This window comes from Myotis myotis, unplaced genomic scaffold, assembly GCF_014108235.1.
Source record: "Myotis myotis isolate mMyoMyo1 unplaced genomic scaffold, mMyoMyo1.p scaffold_m19_p_4, whole genome shotgun sequence".
NCBI classification, from domain to species: Eukaryota; Metazoa; Chordata; class Mammalia; order Chiroptera; family Vespertilionidae; genus Myotis; species Myotis myotis.
The window spans coordinates 126,571,150-126,579,113 of NW_023416346.1; positions in this window are offsets into that span (position 1 = coordinate 126,571,150).

Below are 7,964 nucleotides of genomic sequence, written 5' to 3' on the forward strand. Positions count from 1 at the left end.
TGCTTTCAATTTTTACATAATTATTAACATGAAACATAATTCATTCTGCTCTTATTTGACTTACCACTCATCAGATTTACTTTTTATGTAACTATAATAATCATAATTTTAATTTTTATGACTGCCATGTTCCTAAATTGCTTCCAAGTTCACTAATTATCCATAAACAACACTGTAATAAATAAACATCTATGCATATATAGCTATTATGTCCTTTTGTAGTCTTGAATTACTGTCAAAGGATAAATTCCCCAAAATGAAATTAGGCATGTATCTAAAGTAAAGTAAGAAACATAACTGAAGCGTGACCAGCTTTACCAGCTGGTAAAAATAAGGTCTGAATACTAATCAAATCCCTCCTCCCCAGATTAGCAGAAAACTAATTCCTGGACACGTCTTCCTTCCACTGCTCTGAATTGCCCAAGAACCTGGAGATTCATTCAAATTCTTCACAGAAAACTAGAGACTGACCACCATCCAGTGGGCACTTCATGACATTGCTTCAGTGAATTCTGTACTGTGACACAAATGACCCCATGCATCTGATGGGCAATGTCCATGGCTCTTACACTGAGAGCACACATCACCCATCTATGAAGGGGGCCCAGTGGGCATTATCATCCCTCTATTAACAGATGAAAAAAGAGAGGCTCTGAAAAGTAGTTACTTGACCAAAGTGTCAAAATCAGTAAGGTACAAAGCCAGATCTTTCATGCCCTAGAACAGGCCTTTGTCCATTTCACCATATGAGCTCATTATGTGCAATATTCATGCCAACCAAAATCTGAAAACAATGGGAGGGCACTATTAACCTGATTTTTACAAAACTATGAGGGGAATACTGTGCAGTATCTGTAGGTATGTTTTTCTATCATGCCCTATAAAATATCTCGTGAGACTAGAAAACATACCGTAAGTGCAACTGTGCTCTAAAATACCCTTACACATTATGGGGCTCAAATGATTTTAGGCAGTTGAAATTAACAGTATTCTTTAGAGATTAACTTAATCCTGAGCTTGTTGAAGATATAACATTAAAAAATGTAAAAGAATAGAGTTGGAAATGCAGTCTACAAACAACACATTATTAAACTTCAGATGTATAGTTACACCCATTTACATGTGATAACATGTCACTAGCGTATGGCTGTGAGATTATGCATTTGTATTTGCTTTTAAAAGTATTTCTCCATCAATAACTATGTACAGCTGTGCCCTCTGCTGGATGAAAATGGGTGTTATTTTAGGAAGCTATACATGGACAAAATATAGTGCGTTATCACATCTATTTAAACGGAACTTTTCATTACTTGAATTCTGAGTAATATTTCATAAATTAGTTGAATCCATCCCACACCAATCCCCTAATCCTCTTTATAAATTACTGCTAAATAATCTCATCTACTGAAAATTCAAAACACTGTTAAAAATTAGCTCAGTACCGTTTATCAGCTGATAGTGACTTGTTACTTCCAAAAAATGTAGTCATAATTTAATATAATAACATAAATATAGATTAATCTTTTTGGAGTTCCCCACATCTCAAGAAGCCTTTCATTAGAGTATTTTAAGTTTGCCAATATCCAAATAACCACAATTATTGTCCCATTTAGTTTCACAGTCGTTTAACCAGTGTTTATTACCATGTGGTATGCTCCGTTTTAATGACACAGAACCAAGTGAGGCATGCCCCAATTCTCAGGGGTTTTATCATTGAGTGGAAGATGCTGAGAAGCAAATTAACAATTCTGGAGTAGCATGTGTCATGAACACTGGGATGGCCCAGAACTCCCTTCAATGAAGGACATATTGCTCCAGCCTCAGATAGCCACCTCACCCCAACACCATGCTCCCTCTCAGAGGCCCATGTCCAATGACTTCTCCATATGAAAGATAAAGGCCCTGATAGCTCAGCCTGATTATCACAACCCAGAAGGGCCATTTTAGCTCCTGAGATGCCTGTGGAGTCCACAAAGACTGTTGTTAGGCCACATCCAAGTTCAACTCTTCTCTTTACCCCATTGCTTCCCAACTGGGGGCGATTCCCCCCCACACACACACTCCAATATTTGGCAATGTGGAAACATTTTTAGTTGTCACAATTGTGGGGAGGAGAGGTATGTGTATATCATTGAATCAGCTTTCTGGGGAACAGCTATAATCAGATCTACAACAATAAACCATTTGGTTTTTATATGAGGGTGTATAAGAAAGAGAGTGGTGTGTGTGTGTGTGCGTGTGTGTGTGTTTAAATGTATTAGTATACAACAAACTTGGAAGAACATACACTAAATATAAAGAGTGGTTATTTTTAAAGTAATGGGAGTATTTCTTGTTTTCCTTTGTGCTTAAGTGCCTGTTTTCCAAGATTTGTGTTTTTGTTCTTATGTTTTTCTTCTTGTGTTTTGTTCTGTGCTTGAAACACATGTAACTTTTTCAGTTTGGGGAGGGAAAATATGGTAATTGCAAGGAAAGAGGGCATGGTCAATAGTATCAAACACTGCAGAGAGGCCAAGTAATACTGGATAGTAGATAGAAAGAAGTCAGCAGAGAGCCTCGGTGAGACGGCTGTGTTATAGTGGACGTGCTAGAAGAGAAATGGCAGTGGGTTGAGAGAAAAGGTGAGAGAATCACAGGAGGCCACTTTTTACATGTTAGAGCACAGAGAGAAGTTGAAAAAATAGACAGTAAGGAGTGGGAGGTGAAAAATCAAACCAAACTACTGTGAAGATCAGAAAGCTTAAGCAAGACTGATGAAAAGGGCGCGGGGGGGGGGGGGGGAAGAGAGAGAGAGAGAGAGAGAGAGAGAGAGAGAGAGAGAGAGAGAGAAGACATAATTGAAGGGGCAAGGTGCTTGTGAGACCGTGGGTTTGGATGCAAAGAACACAAGAATGGATTGGCCTAAGAGGAAACCAAGAGACCTCTTATTCTAAGGCAAGAGGCAGAGTGAGTACAGAGTTCAGACAATTTGAAGTGATAAAATGTGCACCTGGTCATCTTTATTTTTCAGTAGGAGGTGAGGTCATCACCTGAAATAGAGTATCTGCATGCTGGGACAGGAGCTTGCCAGGGAGGTGAACCTGAAGGGAAATTGGCGAGGCCTGAAGGTGGCTCACTGTGGGGTGGGGGTGGGGGGGCGGAATACTCCTAGGAAACTGACATTTCCTTTACCCGGTTTCAAAGTAACATCTTAGGAGTGTTAGCACCACCTACATGACTGAGGCAAGGGGACTGGCTCCCAACCAACTTCTCCACAACACTCAGGTAGCAGAGGGGTGCCAGAGGGGTCTAAAAAGCCCCATAAAATTAGCTATGGCTTCCCACACCTGGCAGGATCATCCACACCTACACATCTCGGAGGGGAATTTGGGGGCCCACTATCACAGTCTGGGATTATTCTGTGCTCCTTCGTGCTTTAGGTAATGGCTTCTGTAGATTGCCTTGCCCTGGGGTTTACTAGTAAATAAACTGCATCCTCACAGGGTCTTCGAGCATACCTCGGTCAATCTGATCGCCAGCTGCTGGGACAAGCAGAAGCAGAGTTCTCCAAAATATAAAAAAGAGGACATGCCATGCTACAGCTGGAGCTTCGTTTTCTCCAAGCTCTGACTACCCGCCCCCGCCCCCCCCACACACACACACACATGCCTCTCCCACCCCCAGGATACATTGATATGAGTTTACTGTGGCATATGGCCTTAACAGACCGTGAAATTTTTAGGAGCTCCGTTAAAAGGAATGGTTCTCAACTGGGAGCAATGTTGCCTCCCTGCCCAAGGGAGATTTGTCAATTTTGGCTAAACATCCTACAATGCACAGGGAAGCCCCCACAACAAAGGATTATGCTGCTCCAGATGTCCTAGTGCTGAGGGTGAGAAGCCCTCCTTTTTTTGAGGTTATCTTTGAAAAGTTTTATTAAATTTTTATTATAAGTAATTGTATTCAAAACAAAAATAAGTGCAGATAATACAGAAGAGCATAAAATACAAAGTAAAAGATCTTCCCACCCACTTCCAATCACCAGAGGTAATGCTGTCAACAATACCTACTTGTTAAAACCAACATGGTGCTCTAGAGCAGCAGTCACCAACATTTCGGACCTCACGGGCCACAGTGGTCCGTGGACCATCGGTTGGCGACCGCTGTTCTAGAGAAATCCTACTTTAAAGAGTTACTCGTCTGGAAGGACCTTTTAAATTCTTGCTAAAATCCATATAAGGGTTATTAATAATTTTTTATTTTTATTGATTTCAGAGAGGGAGAGAGAGATAGAAACATCAATGATGAGAGAGACTCATTGATTGGCCACCTTCTACAACCCAGGCATGTTTCCTGACTGGGAATCGAACCATGACCTCCTGGTTCATAGGTCGATGCTCAACCATCGAGCCATGCCAACTGGGCGGGTTATTACTAATTTGAGGTTATTGCTTTAAAAAAATCAAAGAAAGTGCCAGACAACAGGGTAACAAGTGGTAGGATTTATAAATTGCTAAAGGATGACACTAAAACTCATGTGAACTCCAACCTCCTTCAGCCTCCATTGCAGAATCAGTTTCTCACTCACCCTGGTCAGCTCTCTGGAGTAACAAATGCCCATCCTTTTCAAAAGGGATTGTCCCTTGTTCGTGCTTAGTGTTCCCCATCACCAATATTTCCATGCAAGTGAATTTAAATGATTAATGACTAAAACTTAGCCGGGAAGGTAAAAGCACAGGGCCACCTTCTCAGTCAGCTACAGAATTTCCACTCCCTGTAGCAATGGGGATGTGGAACAATCTGCTAGCTTCCTTCCTTCTTCTTTAGTTAACTTTTAGCTGGGAATCTGGCTAGGAGACAATTCCAAGACTCCACTACCCTTAGGATGGTCCAGTGATGAAGCTCTGGCCATTAGTGGGATTTAAGCAGAAGTGTGACTGGAGACTTAAAGTAGCCTTAAAGCTGTGGTTCTCAACTGGGGGTAGCTTTGGTACTAGGGGACATTTGGCATTGTCTGGGACATTTTTAATTGTCACAGCTGGGGGATGCTAGTAGCATCTACTGAGTAGAGCCCAGGAATGCTGCTAAACATCCTACAATGCACAAGAGAGCCCCCAAAACCAGAATTGCCCAGCTTCAAATTGAATTGTGCCAAGGTGGAGAAACACTACCTTAGAGAGATGGGGCTTGCCAGGGCTTCCCATATCTCTCTTCCCGCTGGCTGAAAGTAAGGCACAGTGGTGTGCCATCTTGTGCCATGTGAGCCAGGGCAACAAACCAGGGAGCATCAAGCAACAAAATAGGTGGAATTTGAGTCTCTGGCCAGGTGGGTCTACCTCACCACTCTGAGCACCTTCCACCCAGAGACAGAATATATACACACACTCATAGTACTATATACTCATAGCACGTCAGTAACTGCTCTACCTGACACGTATCTACATGTATCTACTCTAGGCCTGCTTGGTTCTGCCTTTCCCAGGGTTACTTCAGCTCTTTCTCCCTCTATCTTCTCCCTCTTCTTCTCTCTTTCTTTCCTCCCCTGATGCAGTTTCTTCCATAAGGCGGAGATTTAGCCAGGCCCCAATTAATTTATCAGCCTCAATCCACACCTGAATTTTCCCAGAAGACATATAATTCCTATCATTCCCTACCCCCATTTCCCATCCATAGATATCCCATTTCATCCCACATCCATTTTCTAAACAGTAGAGAAAGTATCTTGTCTAAAGTAATCTCCCTCAATATAGAAACACTTTCTGGCCTTTACCTGCTAGATTTTCTTCATATAACTTACCATCATATACAATTATATTATCTGTTTATTGTCTATGCTCTACTCAACAGTGTTAATTTTGTAAGGTCAAAAAACGTCTTGTTCACCACTGTATATTGGGTAAATAGAATACCACTGTCTGATAGGCATTTATAAATACACTAGAGGCCCGGTGCACAAAAATTTGTGCACTCGGGCGGGGGGGTCCCTCAGCCTGGCCTGTGCCCTCTCGCAGTCTGGGACCCCTCGGGAGATAACGACCTGCTGGCTTAGGCCTGCTCCCAGGTGGCAGAGGGCAGGCCCAATCCCTAGGTGCAGCCCCTGGTCGGGCTCAGAGCAGGGCTGATTGGGGAGTTGGGGCGCCACCCCCTGTCACGCACAGAGCAGGGCCAATCAGGGGGTTGGGGCACTGCCCCCTGTCACTCACAGAGCAGGGCCCATCAGGGGGGTTGGGGCTCTGTACCCTGTCATGCACAGAGCAGGGTCAATCAGGAGGTTGGGGAGCTCCCTTCTGTCACGCACAGAGCAGGGTCCATCAGGGGGTTGGGGCACCACCCTCTATCACCCACAAAGCAGGGCTGATCAGAGGGTTGGGGCGCCGCCACTCTCACACTCAGGGCAGGGCCGATGGGGAGGTTATGGCTCTACCCCGTCACACACAGAGCAGGGCCCGTGGGGGGGGGGGGATGCCACACCCTGTCACACACAGAGCAGGGCCGATCAGGGGTTGGGGCGCCGCACCCTGTCACACACAGAGCCGCAGGACGATCAGGGAGTTGGGGAGCTCCCCCCTATCAGGCACAGAGCAGGGCTGATCAGGGGGTTGGGGCGCCTTCCCCTGTCACGAACAGAGCAGGGTGGATAGGGAGATTGTGGCCCCACCCCCTGTCACACACAGAGCCGCAGGCCGATCAGGGGGTTTGGGCGCTGCCCCCTCTCATGCTGATCCCGGTGCCAGGAGGCCTCTCGGCTCCACTGATCCCCGTGCTGGGAGGCATATTACCCTTTTACTATATAGGGTAGAGGCCTGGTGCACGGGTGGGTGCTGGCTGGTTTGCCCTGAAGGGTGTCCTGGATCAGGGTGGGGGTCCCCACTGGGGTGCCTGGCCAGCCTGGGTGAGGGGCTGATGGCTGTTTGCAGCTGGTCACAAACCCTTCAGGGTGGGGGTCCCCACTGGGGTGCCTGGCAGTCTGGGTGAGGGGCTGAGGGCTGTTTTCAGGCTGGGGGTGACTGAAGCTCCCAACCGCTCCTTTTTTTCTTTTTTTCTTTTTTATTCTGGGCCAGCTTTAGCTTTGAGGCTTGGCTCCAGCTCTTAGGCCTCCGCTGCTGAAAGTAGGTTTCTGGCCTTTGCTTACAATGTTGCGATCCTGCTGGCTGAAGCCAGGCGGACTAAAGCAGGTTTCTGGGGTTTTGTTTAGCTTCTATATTTGTTACATAGTTGCTTAGAGTTGCAGCTCAGAGGCCTGCAGCGGCAGGCGGGGAACGTTGGTTTCCTCCATCACTGAAGCAAGCAAGCCTCATGTTAGTTTCAAGCTGCCTGGCTGCCAGCCGCCATCTTGGCTGGCAGTTAATTTGCATATCTCACTGATTAGCCAATGGGAAGGATAGCAGTCGTACGCCAATTACCATGTTTCTCTTTTATTAGATAGGATAATGCATGCCACATATATAATTTTAAATGTCTTACTAGCCATATTAAAGTGATAGTGGGGAAGGGCACATAGTAAGAATAGAGCCACAGTTGTTTGATAATCATTCACCTTAACTAACTATAGATGAGAAGTTTTCTTACAAACCCTGGGAAGCTGGAGGATGAAACAAGGCTGTAAAAAGATACTAGTAAGATGCCTGGATGGTTCCATTACTCAGAAAAGAAATACATTTTGAGAACTGTGCCGAGACTCTGACCCCCTCTGGTTGTTTTTCTCAGGAAGGTTGTTTTTCTCTACCCCGCCCCCTCAGGCTGAGCCATTTGTGACATCATAGATTAGCTACCTTGTGATGGGATTTTGAGCTCCTGCAGGCCGGACTGCAGACCCTATCCTCCCCTTTCCATGTTACACTTGCAGTTGCAGGTAGCTATCTTCTCCCTCCTGTGTATATAACCAGCCAACTGGTGTGTGTGGGGTGGGGGCTCTGAGCAGAATTTCCAGGGTGACCGACCGCTCTCCCATACTGCCAGCATTATTGGAATAAACGCTCATATAT